Source organism: Dasypus novemcinctus, chromosome 5 (assembly GCF_030445035.2).
Source record: "Dasypus novemcinctus isolate mDasNov1 chromosome 5, mDasNov1.1.hap2, whole genome shotgun sequence".
NCBI lineage: Eukaryota > Metazoa > Chordata > Mammalia > Cingulata > Dasypodidae > Dasypus > Dasypus novemcinctus.
Window position 1 is genome coordinate 149,861,336 of NC_080677.1, and position 12,338 is coordinate 149,873,673.

The following is a 12,338-nucleotide window of genomic DNA, read 5'->3' on the forward strand; positions in this document are numbered from 1 at the left end:
TGATAACTCCAGTATTTTCTAATCCTTTTCTTTGTATTCCCTCTTTTGTGTGTGTGTTAATGCAGGCTGTGTGACCCACCAAGTGATTCCCCAACCCGTGAATAGATGTGACCCACAACTTGAACACTGACCTCGGGAAGAGAGGCCTTATTGTAGGATCTGGGCTCAGTTCAGTTTTCTATTTTCATCTCCCGTAACTACGTCTAAACCAATATTATTCTCTAATTACACAAAATCATTCACTATCACCCAACCATTTTTCCTCAGTGCCTCCGAGCAAGGTCTTTGTCTCCTTGGAAGAGTCCTCTCTTTTTTTCCAGGCAAATGGACATCTTCAGTATAAGCTCAGTGCCCTTTTTCTGGCTAGTTTGATAGAGGAAAACAAATATTAGTTTGTTTCAGTTGTTGGGGATGGGACTGATGAAGGCGCCCGTGGGGTGCCAGAAATGAAAAGAAAGCAAGCAGAAAGCCCAGCGCCCACCTCCCACCCGCTCTCCCCTACACACACCCCTCACGAGTTACAGGAACCTGAGCCAAAGGCTCATGGGTTTGTTTCCTGCCATCTGAAAGCCTGCTTTCCTTTAAATAATGCTGGTGATAGAGCACTTAAAATAATAAACGTTGTTCAGATTATACAGGGAAACGTACGCGCCTGTCCCTTCCACTCCCACCCCCACCACACACACACACACGCACGCACCATTTCTGGGCCATACAATGGCACACAAGCACACACAGCCAGGGCACACACAGCAAGTGCCCCTGTGGAAGATGTACTCGGCCACCCACCGCTCATGGCGTCCGCTAGTTCCCCGTGCAGGCCCACCCTGCGCCCTCTCCCAGCGCTGCCTCCAGTGCACCCACCCACACCCACGTCGCCCCGACAGCAGCAAACCTGGGCTTCTACCGGAACACTTCCAGCCCAGCGGAGCCTGCGCCCCCTCGCCCGCCCCCAGCTTGGCGCCTGAGGGGACCCGCGCCGGGCTTCTCGGTTGGCTCCCTGACCCCGCGCGTCTCCAAGGTGGATCTGGAGGGTTGTAAAGCTGCGCGCCCCCGCGCTTCGGGGTCTGCCTTGACAACTCAGAGCAGAGTCAGAGCAGGTAGGAGGAATCCGGAGCTTTTCCCGTTCCCACAAACCTCAAGTCCTGTGTGTAGAGGTAATTGCAGGTGATGAGGTAGGTCCCTGGAATTATAGATGTCCCCGGCACCCAAAGCCAGTGAACCGGCGGCTGTCCCCAGTGTCCAGAGCCTGCGCGCCTTCCGCTCTTTCCAAAGGCATCAAAAGGCATGCCACAAAGAATACCCCTTGCCCGGGAGAGAAGCAGATAAGTATTGCTTTGACCTTAGGAAATTTGAAATAGGAGTCAAATTTCTAGCCCAGGGCTGCCACCCCCTAATTATGTGAGGACAGTGATGGGATATCATTATTTCTCAGTGATTCATTTGCCCCCAAAGGGCGATACTCGGAGTTGCCTGAATAGAATAGGAATCGGAGGTGTTTGGAAAGTGTAAACACTAGACCTGCACGAGGCAGTATTGTTGGTGGGTGCGCAGGGGACACCGCCCTCAACAACGGTGCAGACACAACCTCCAGGGCTGGGGCACATTACGCGGGGTGAGAAAATGCCCCTCGAGAGCAAACACGGGGGATAAAGAACAAGGTAAGGCTAACGGCCCTCCTGTACTTTGCTCCTCAGGCACTCCTTCTCAATGTGCTGCTGGCTTTCACTGTGTCCAAAGGTAAAAATAGCTCCCCTTTCAAGCTTCACCTCCATAAATTAGGACAAGGGTTAGAGGCCAAGGTTCTAGCAGAGGGACCCTTAACGGCAACAATGGATGGACCCTCAGGCCAATGGAGAGGTGAGTCCTCCGGAGCATAACCTTCGCTAATTTGCTTCTACTCACTTCATCTGGCTCTGGCAGAACCACCCACCTAAAGATCAGGTGCACGGTCCCTGATACTGAATGATCTCTGAAAGATGAATATGTTCAACGGAATCTATTTATCTTGGGGGGAAAATGAATATCATTCCAGTCCCTGTTCAAAAGGCACTATTTTTTTCAGCCTGCACAGTTGCATATGGTTGAAGTTAGGTAGCAGGTCAAGCCAAAGTCTTTTGTGAATCCCGGGCAAAGCTCTTTTCCGATGACATAAAGTAATTATGAATAGAAGGGTGAGCCCCCTTCAAGTCCAGCAGGAGCTTAGTACCATCTATTCATATTGGTCAGACCCACTCCGAATGACAAAATCATTTGATGGATGGTAGAAAGAGATATGCATTATTCACAGAAGCGTCTTCAAAGGAACACCGTAAATTATAGGTTTTCTGAAACTGAAAGTTCCACTGAGCTTGCAGGGGTGAGGAGGTGTAATCACGTGAGTACTGTTCCTGGTTAATTTGTCCCTTCGAAGTGGCTACATTTTATGCCCCCGGAAATAGGACTTGGTGCTTTCTTAGCACTGCCTTTGCCTCTTCCCAGGAACCATCTAACTTAGTGGTTCTTGTCCCTAGCTGAATATGAGCTTCACCTGGGAGCTTTTTGGAACACCAAGGAAGGACCGCACCCCTGGAGATTCTTATTTCATTGATCAGGGGTGGGGCCCTGGCATCAGTATTTTCTTCATCTACCCAGTTAATTCAAATGTGTAGCCGGGGTCTGGAAACTGTGATCAAATCACTGCAAATCCTTAAGAAACTGTAACTTTTTAACTAATGAAGAAAAATTAAGTCCTGTTTTTTTAGGAATCACTTTCCCAGGCAAGTTAGATTCCAAATAAGCCAACCACAGTCTATCTAAAGCAATGAGTAACCTTCAATCCATCTATCTGGACAGGGTCCTAGAGGACACAATTCTGCGGCCCCACCACTAAGCAGTTTAACTCCGTGCTTTCCAACTCTCCTCTACTTAAAAACATTTAATTAGGACTAATAATTTCAAGTTTTGATCTGCAGTGAGCACAGAGGTGTGTTGCTCCTCAGGGATGAGCAATAGTAGGGCTGGAGGGTCCTGGGGCACAGTCCGAGAAGCCCGTGGAATTAAAGAGGGGGAACTGAAGAGACATCAGACAAATGGACACGTGAAACTAAAATGCAGAAATAAAGTACCCTCATCTGCTGTCTGGGGCTCCAGGTAAGGAGGCTCTCCATTCCTAAAGCAGTTCTTGACACAAGGGTCCCATCCAGGTGGAAGTGCAAGGGGCAAAAGGTGGGGTACAATATGCAGAGGCAGGAGAACTCTGACTGTAAGCCATGTGAAGGAGGAGCCAGAGCGAAACCTGTAAGGAAAACACTGCTTTCCATGTTCAGCCAGGGACAAGAGTTGTCACATCTGAAATTTGGTCTAACATAGTTGTGGATAAATATCAGTTTACCCCTTCCAGCTTCATGAATAAAGCATAGGATGGGATAGTATAAGCTATCCCAATCAAAACATGAAGGAACTCTTACAAGTTCATTGGGCCAGACACCTTCTACTTGCCCTTCCAGAGCCACTCCCCACTTTCCACAATCCTTGCTGATTTATGTCAACCACACCAAGGGAACACCCTTGCTTGCAGGCTTCCAGCCAGAAATAAAGCAATGCCCTGGAGGGAGGGAGAGTCATGAAGCTGGGGAATACATTCCCCCGTGATCCCACCATGCAAGGTAGCCCAGGCTGGCTCACAGCGCCCCTCCACCAAAGGTTCTGGCACACGTCCCCCTCCTCAAAGCCACCTTTCTCTTTCTTTCTAGACCCAAGGTCGTTAGGGTGCCCCACCGCTACTCATCCAAGATATAGCACTAGTACAAGTCAGCAAGAATCAGGAAAGTGTGGGGAGTGGATCTGGAAGGGCAGGTGGATGGTCTCTGGCACAATGAACTGTAAGGTTTCCTACATGCTGTCCACAGCTTTGTCAGTGTTTCCTCTTTCCTATCAGGACATTGACTGACATAGGACCATCTTATGGATTTGAAATTTGAGCCACTTCTACCCAGCTACCAGCTGGTTCAGGACAAACACCAATTATCCAACTATGTCCTGAGCAAGGTAATGAACCTATGGGCAGATGACACTGCTGCCATGGCTCACCTGTGTGATCTTGGTAGGATAATCTCCCTGTGCCTCAGTGTCCTTGTGTGTAAAATAGAGATAGTAACCTTATTAACTCTATTAAATAGAGTTTTTGAGGGAACTAAATAATTTAGTACATTTAAATCACTTAGAAGAATTCCTAACAAATAAGGCATGCTTTATAAAACTAAGCCAGCAGTTCTCCAAATGTGTTTCATAACCCCTGAGGTCAGAACAAATTTCCTAATAATACTAAGACATTATTTGCCTTTTTCACTCTGTTCACATTTACCCTGATGGTGCAAAAGCAAAGGTAGTCCTTGCATTCTTCACTGCCACACACTCACAGTAAAGAAAGTCAGTTGCACGTAATAACTTGAGAACATCCTTGATGTTTATTAATTTTAAAATGTATTAATTTTATTAAATCTCAACCTGAGTGCACTTTTTTTTTAACAATCAGTGTGATTAAATGGGAAGAAGACATAAAGTACTTTTGTTGCATAGAGAATGATGGTTCTCTCCAGGTACAGTGCTTGAACAGTTGTTTGAATCATGAGCTGAATTAGCCACATTTTTCATGGAATACATTTTTACTAGAAAGAACTATTGACAAACTATGGTCATTCAAATTTGGGTATTTGTCAGGCATTGCTCTAATTGTGTTGACTTTATCACCTTAAGGAAAACAACTGATAGAACTTGTTGCCAATGATAAAATTCTAGCTTCAAGTGAAAATGAGAATGTTCAAAAACTTATATCTGCTACCATGAGCTTTTCAGCTTCCCAATACTTAGACACTTTTCTAATGAGATGGGGCATAATATTAACAAATGTGATCTTTTGATGTTGTTTAATGAAATGTGCCAACATTTGGAAGATCTGCACAACTCAATGAACCAATGTTTTCCAGATGGCCAATGCATGATGGTATAAAACCACACAAAGGTAAAAGAGCCATCCACAGTGCAAAATAGATCAATGTGGTTTTTTCTTTATTAGAGAAGTAGTGGATTTATAAAACAATCATGCACAAAATGCAGGATTCCCATATGCCACTGTGGCAGTTTGCTATTATTTATGAATTCCAAAAAGAGATACTGTGTTTATCAACTGGTCTGTTCCCCTGGGCTTGATACCCTTTGATTGATTTAAATTCAAAGGCTTTACATTTACTTGATTAAATCAAGATTAGGGCTTTGATTTGGCCACCTCATTAGGGCATGCAGGGTTGAGTACCCAGCCCCTTCATGGGCTATATAAATGGACATTCAATAAAAACACAGAAGTAGATACACAGAAAAAGAAACACAGAGGAGAAAGACAACTCCATAGACACGGCAGAGAGATGAGCTATTTCCTTGATAGTTTGCAGGACTGAAGAAGCCCTAGGCAGAGAGACTTGAGCCCTCCAGGCTACAGCTGAGATCAGAAGGAACTAGAAACACAGAGCCTTAAGAGGGAAGAGGAAGGCTGAACCCTTGCAGACATTGCCTGCCATCTTGTTTCAACGTGGCAAATGACTTTAGGTGAGAAACTAGTCTTGAGGTGGACTTTTTAGGACCTTGTAACTGTAAGCTTTTACCCCAAATAAATACCCTTTATAAAAACCAACAGATTTCTGGTACTTTGCATCCACACCCCTTTGGCTGACTAATTCAACAGCCCTACCACCAACACCTTGCATTGGTGTGGAACGTCTGTTACAATTAATGATAGTACATTTTTTAATATAATTTTATTATTAAAGTCCATGGTTTAACTTAGGGTTCACTGCTTATGTAGTGTAGTTCAATAGATTTTTTTTTAATTTTGATTCTATTATCTTATATAAACTGATGTATTTTAACATAACAGAGTGTGAAAAGTTTATTGATACGGTTTGATTCCACATTGCAATGTTTTTTAAATCACTTCTTATCAAATTTTAGTAATATCAAATAATAATATTCACAATTATCTGAAAATGTGATAAAAGCAGCCCTCCCCTTTCTAACCAATCTAAGGGTGGATTTCTTTCATATTCTTCCACCAAAGCAACATATTGCTACAGATTGAATATAGCTGTCTTTGATAAATATTTGCAAAACCACTGCCATTTTTCTCCCTAAATTTGTTATAGAAATTACACTTATTTTTCATAAAATATTTATAACTTGTAAAGAATTTATCATTTAAATTAAGTAAAACAACTTCAGAATTTCTCATTTAATTTCTAACATAGTAAACATCAATAAAAATAACTCATATAAACAAAAACTCTTTGAAGCATTCAGTAATTTTTAAGCATGTAAAAGGGGTCCTGGGACCAAAAAGGTTGAGAACTATTGGTCTCAGCTCTCATTATTACAGACCTGAAACAGACTGGAGAGAAGGCCTCACTAAAGTATCATTCTACTTCTGTCATTATATCTTTGCTAATAGTGACCCCTCAAATTGCAATCTCTATCATCATCAGCCCAAACTCTGGTCAGGATTTACCTTCCTATATTCTGCCCAACTAGAATATATATCTGCCTGTTTTAGTTTGCTAAAGGCTGCCAAGACAACATACCAGAAATGGGTTGACTTTTACAATGGGGATTTATTAACTTATGAGTTTACAGTTCTGAGGCTGTGAAAGTGTCCAAATCGAGGCAGCAGCATCAGATGCTTTCCCCCCAGTCTGCAGCTGTGGTGATAAGGCATATGGCAGGGCACAATGGTGGTGTCTATCGGTCTCTGCCTTCTCCTCTGGGCTCAGTTGCTTTCAGCTTCTGGTTGTTCCCTCTGTGACTTTCACTTTCCCAGGTTCTGTTGCTTTCAGCTTCTTTCTCTTGTAGCTTTCTCTCTCAGCTTCTGGGAGGTTTTTCCTGTGTCTGCAACTCTGTCAGTTCTCATTTACAAAGGACTCCAATAAGAGGATTAAGACCCACTGCAATGCCTTCCCCCCCAGCGTGGGACATGACACCTGGGGATGAGCCTCCCTGGCACCGAGGGATCACTATCAAGTACCAACTGATGATGCAACTGGAAAATGACCTTGAATTGAAGGTTCAATGCGGATCAGCAGAATATCCCTGTCTACATATAATAACATGACTTTAAAATGCTGTTTGACCTAATGTAAGGGGGAAATGGAAAGGAGAAATGAGTTTATATGGCTACGAGTCTCTAAAAAAGAGTCTAGAGGCTGTCAGAAGGATTGCCCTTATGCACAACTGTGCAGAGTCTAAGAGACAGATAAAGTAGATACAACTCCAGATATTGGTTCCTTTGAGGGCTAAAGAGACCCACGGGTTCTATGGTCATGGCACATGGGGTTCACTGCCATGTCAGATGGCCCTTCTTTGGAGCTGGTATTTCTGCATGATGAAACTGGACTCAGATGGGATCTCTTTTCATAAGACTTTCATGCTACTTTACTGGAATTGTAGTTGGTGTTGGGGTTCAAGATATATTTAGGGGATTTGAATCTCTGGACTGACAATATGATAGCCAGACCCTGAGCCTCAACAGACTTCAGCTCCTACAATCTGATTTATTGGACTCACCTCACTCAGCTAAGATGGAGTTGAAGAAGGACAACCACCACACCATGGAGCCTAGAGTGCCTACAACTGAAAGCAGGAGGATTGCATCCAGTATCCATGTGGAATCTGAGCCTCCTCTTGGCATAGAGGTGCAACAGACACAACCAATCCAAGGTCCACAGAGAAAAGGTGGCATTGGAGTGGGAAAAGTGGACATGGTGGCTGATGGGTATGGGGAATGGCAGGAAGAGATGAGATGTGGAGGCGCCTTTGGGACTTAGAGTTGCCCTGGATGGTGCTGCAGGGGCAATCACCGGACATTGTAAATCCTCCCAGGGCCCACTGGATGGAATGTGGGAGAGTATGGGCCATGATGTGGACCATTGACCATGAGGTGCAGAGATGCCCAGAGATGCACTTACCAAATGCAATGGATGTGTCATTATGATGGGAGTGAATGTTGCTGGGGGGGGGGGGGGGTGGTGGGGTGGGGGTGGTGGGGTTGAATGGGACCTCATATTTTTTTTAATGTAATATTTTTACAAAATCAATAAAAAAAAAAAAGACCCACCCTAGGCTACCCCTTAGTGGAGTAATCTAATCAAATAGCCCGTAACTGAATTTAATCTAATTAAAGGTTCACAATAGTTTCACACCCTCAGGAATGGACCAATTCAAGAACACTTCTGTGGGGTCCACAAAGACTCAAATTACCATACTGCCTAATTTAGTTTAAAGGTGATCATCCATTTTCAATGTATGCATCAGAACATATCAGAATAAGTTTTTCCAAACAGCTATCCCCTTAGAAATCTGCCTTATATCACAGCCTTTACATTTTCATCATTGTGTAAATGAGAATCTTCTGTATACGACTGTCCTTTATCTGCTAACAGGAATTATTAAAGTGAGCTGATGCTTAGCTCAATAAATGCTGAGATCTGGTTTTTCATTATCAAAAGCTTTTCATTCAGATCCCCCTAAACTTCATAACCACCTGCATTCCTGAAAGAGCTATGGTCTCAGAGAGCATCTTTCTAAAGCTGAAGAAGATATGAAAATAACTATAGGAATGTATATAGGTTTAAAAAAGGAATTTTTTAAAACCACAAGCATGGTACTACTTATACTAGAATGATGTGATTATGGATAATTTTTTCTGTCTCACAAATTTTCCATAATGTGATTTTTATGAATTTTTTAAAGCCAGTTATATATTTAAATTCCAGTTATATATTTCTTAAAGGGGACTTTCACCAGTTGGGATTTACAATTACACATATCAAAAACTAACTATAGCTTACTCTGGGGTAGCTGAGGGGAATATATGCCTATGAAATACTGGGTAGTGTTAGCCCACAGAAAATTATGGAGAATAGTCTCAGGATACTGGCAGAAACAAAAGAGCCAGGCAACACAGAACCCAGCCAAGAAAGTCTCTGTAGGCTCCAAAGATAGTGGTGGTGCTACCTTCTCTGAGTATTCACTCACCAAGGCTATTAATTCCGTCCGATAGCCTTGAAATATTGAACAGGAACATCTGCTTGGCAAGTACAAATTACACAAGCTTCAAAGAGCAAGGAAAGGGAATATCTGTCCCCTCCTTTTGCTTATTAGGGGATCTTGGCCCTCCCTCTCACTAAGACCTGCATAAGAGCCCCTAAATAGGAGAGTGTTCACATAGCTGGGAAGCCAGAAACCAGCAGATGTCCACCATAGCACTATATAAAACCACAACACTGGAAAGGACCACGCATAAAATTCAGTTGCAATGGATGATATGAATCCATTCTTCATTTACTGAAAAAGAAAATCATCCTCTGTCTTATGAAGAGAATGTTGAAAGGGCTCAGTTCAGTTACACTACACCCTGTGGCAATAGATATCTCAACTTGCCATCACTTCTCTTAATTATTCCAATCCCTGCCTATTATTTAAGGCTAATTTTATGTCCCCATTCCTCTATGAAGTCACATAAGTCCTTTTCTTCTAGAATAATCACTCACTCATTGACTGAGATACATGTGCTTACAGACATTGAGAGTCTAAATCAAAGCAAATGTTAAGATAGGAAGAGTATTCTTGATACTACCTCAATTGAGAAAATGGCATTTGAGAAGCTGGTGTTTTACAGTTAACATCAACAGGAATAGGTTTCAGCCACTTGCAGTCTACCTGGAAATATAACTTTGTGGCTAACTGTATTCACCTAGACAAAGTAGATTCCCTTTCAAGGCCCCATTTCTCTGTTTCCTAGCCATGTAACCTTGGTTGAAGTTGCTTAACTCTCTAACCTAGAGTTTCTTCAACTGTAAAGTATGATAATAAGAGCACCTACCTCTTAGGGTTGTGGTTGGGATTAAAGGCGACAATGTACTTAAGGTAATTAGCAAGTGACTTGTATGTAATCACTTTATAAATGTTAGCTCTGATAATTACACATTGAACTCAATTGAGATTTTTAACTTAACTCTTCATAGAAAATAGTAATCATCCCTTTCAAAATTCAGCACTAGTAGGAGACTACAGAATGTTATCCAGCCTGGCATTGAAGGAGGTACTTAAAATGAGAAGAAGATAAATTAGCTTTTAGGTGACTTCTCATTAAAAATGGTGTGAGGAGGTAGAGTTTGAAGATGATTTGGGTTGTTTTGTTCCAATTTTTAAAATACTTTCCAAGAGACTCAGTCCTGTTAAATGGCAACATCAACCATTTATATTGCAAAGCAAAACACAGGACAAAGATTTGATTCTTCCCTTATGAAATGATATTCAGGCAAGCAGGAAGCATTTCAGCCCCAGCTTAGGAAAAGGAAGAGGAAATGAATTAGCATGCTGGGGAGGGAAGCAGGGACCAATAATAAATAATGCTCTGTGGTTGTGAGCACCTCCAAAGTATTCCGAAATGTTATTCACCGCAGAGAGAGGAAATCTGAGTTGACATGGTATTTTCTGAGCTGTTTATTAATGCATCGACTGGGGAAGAAGCAGCAGCCACCTTCATTCCCATCCCCCAATTCAAAGTCAGTGTCTTGTCACCAGCTCTCTCTTTGCTAGCTGAGAGGAGAGAGGAAAACTAAGACACAGAAAAAGCTGTTAAGAACAGTTAAGAAAAGAAGAAACCTGATCTTTTCCCTCCTTGCACGAGTATAACAAAGCTTATGCTTTCAGCGGGAGCATCTGAAGTGGAATTTCCATTAATCTTGGTCCAGAAGAAATGCCTTCTGTTCAACCACCGATCAATCAGCCCAAATGAAGGAGGCAGTTAACGTTTTCCGCAAACTGGAACTCCCTGCCTCTGGACTAATATTAGAGCAAAAGAAATTAATCAGGCATGTACTGACGACTTCAAAATGTAATTTACATTGATGGCTCTAACTCTTCGGTTCACCAGTTAATGGGAAAAACAGACCAATACATGATTTAGCCCGAGCCTTACCAAGGGCTGGGAGAGGTAATCTTGAACCATCATGAGGAGCATAAATGGTTCTTACACCTAACGTGGCAACATGGTCAAAGCCCATCCCTCTCATGAGCAAAGGAAAGAATAAAGGGGATTAAACTCCATTTTGTGGGATTTGGGCTAGACAGAAGGAAGAATTTACTGATACCAAGAAATCATAGCTGATATCAGCCCTTTTTATTCTTTCTCTTTCAGGGATTTTTAAACATCAGACTGGTTTGGGCACCAGTCTCCAATTCCAGCACTCAACCACAAGTACACTAGAATAATTCTGTGAAATGCAAAATAGGAGTCAACGGATTTAATTAAGAGTCAGTTTCAAACTCTCTTGGGCCAAACACAAAGCGTATCCCGCATTTTTGCCTATGCTTATAGCTTACTGTTGCAACCAAAATCCATGGTGTAAATCGACCTGACATCTGATGTTTGAAAATTCAATTCAGCAAGCACTTATTCAGCAACTGTTACTGCAGAGGATTGTGCTAAGTGCTGTACAGGTAACTGATGAATAAGTGTCTAGTTTATGCCTTCACGTGGCTTAAAATTTTATTGGAGGGACAAATCCTGCAAACAGCAACAGCAAAAAGCAAACGTAAGTAAGGAGGGGAATTGGAGGAACAGGCAAACGCTGTGGAATGTAATTGGGATAATTTTCCTTTTTCCTCCACAGCAGCCCTGTCACCTCCTAATGATAGTTGCCAAAGTAAATGACCCCATGGTTGAATCACTGCCACCTTCCTATTGTAATTCTGCACATGTCACTTCCTGTGGACTTCTTAATCAGCACTTTCACTTCAATCACCATGATTGCAAAGACCTGACTGCAGAACAACTGCAGAAAGCCATTTTTTACACCCTGACTCGTGTGGTTTGTAAAGAGATTATCTTCAGAGAGAAAGTAGAGGCTCATAGAACAGTACAATTGTCCTCTTCAAGGTCTTTGCAACATAACTGAGTTGTGTATTCAGTAGTATCTTGCAAACCAACATGTATGATTTCTAATTCGCATATCATGGGATCATCTACCTCATCTTTCTTTTTCCTTTTTTTTTTTTTCTTCTTTCCTCTGATCGCTTCCTAGTTGTAATTAAACCAGCTGTGGCCATTTAGGCCTTTTTTCATGTTCCAAGAATAGCCTTCCCCTCTTTCTGTCAGAATCATTAGGAAAAATAAGGTCTTAACATTAACTTGGATAAATCACAACAGGATCTTATTAGAGCCCATAATTAAAATCCAGTTTAATCCACAGCAAATAATTAATCTAATCTAGAAGGCCTCAGTAAGAGGCTACCATAGAAAATGTTCTTGA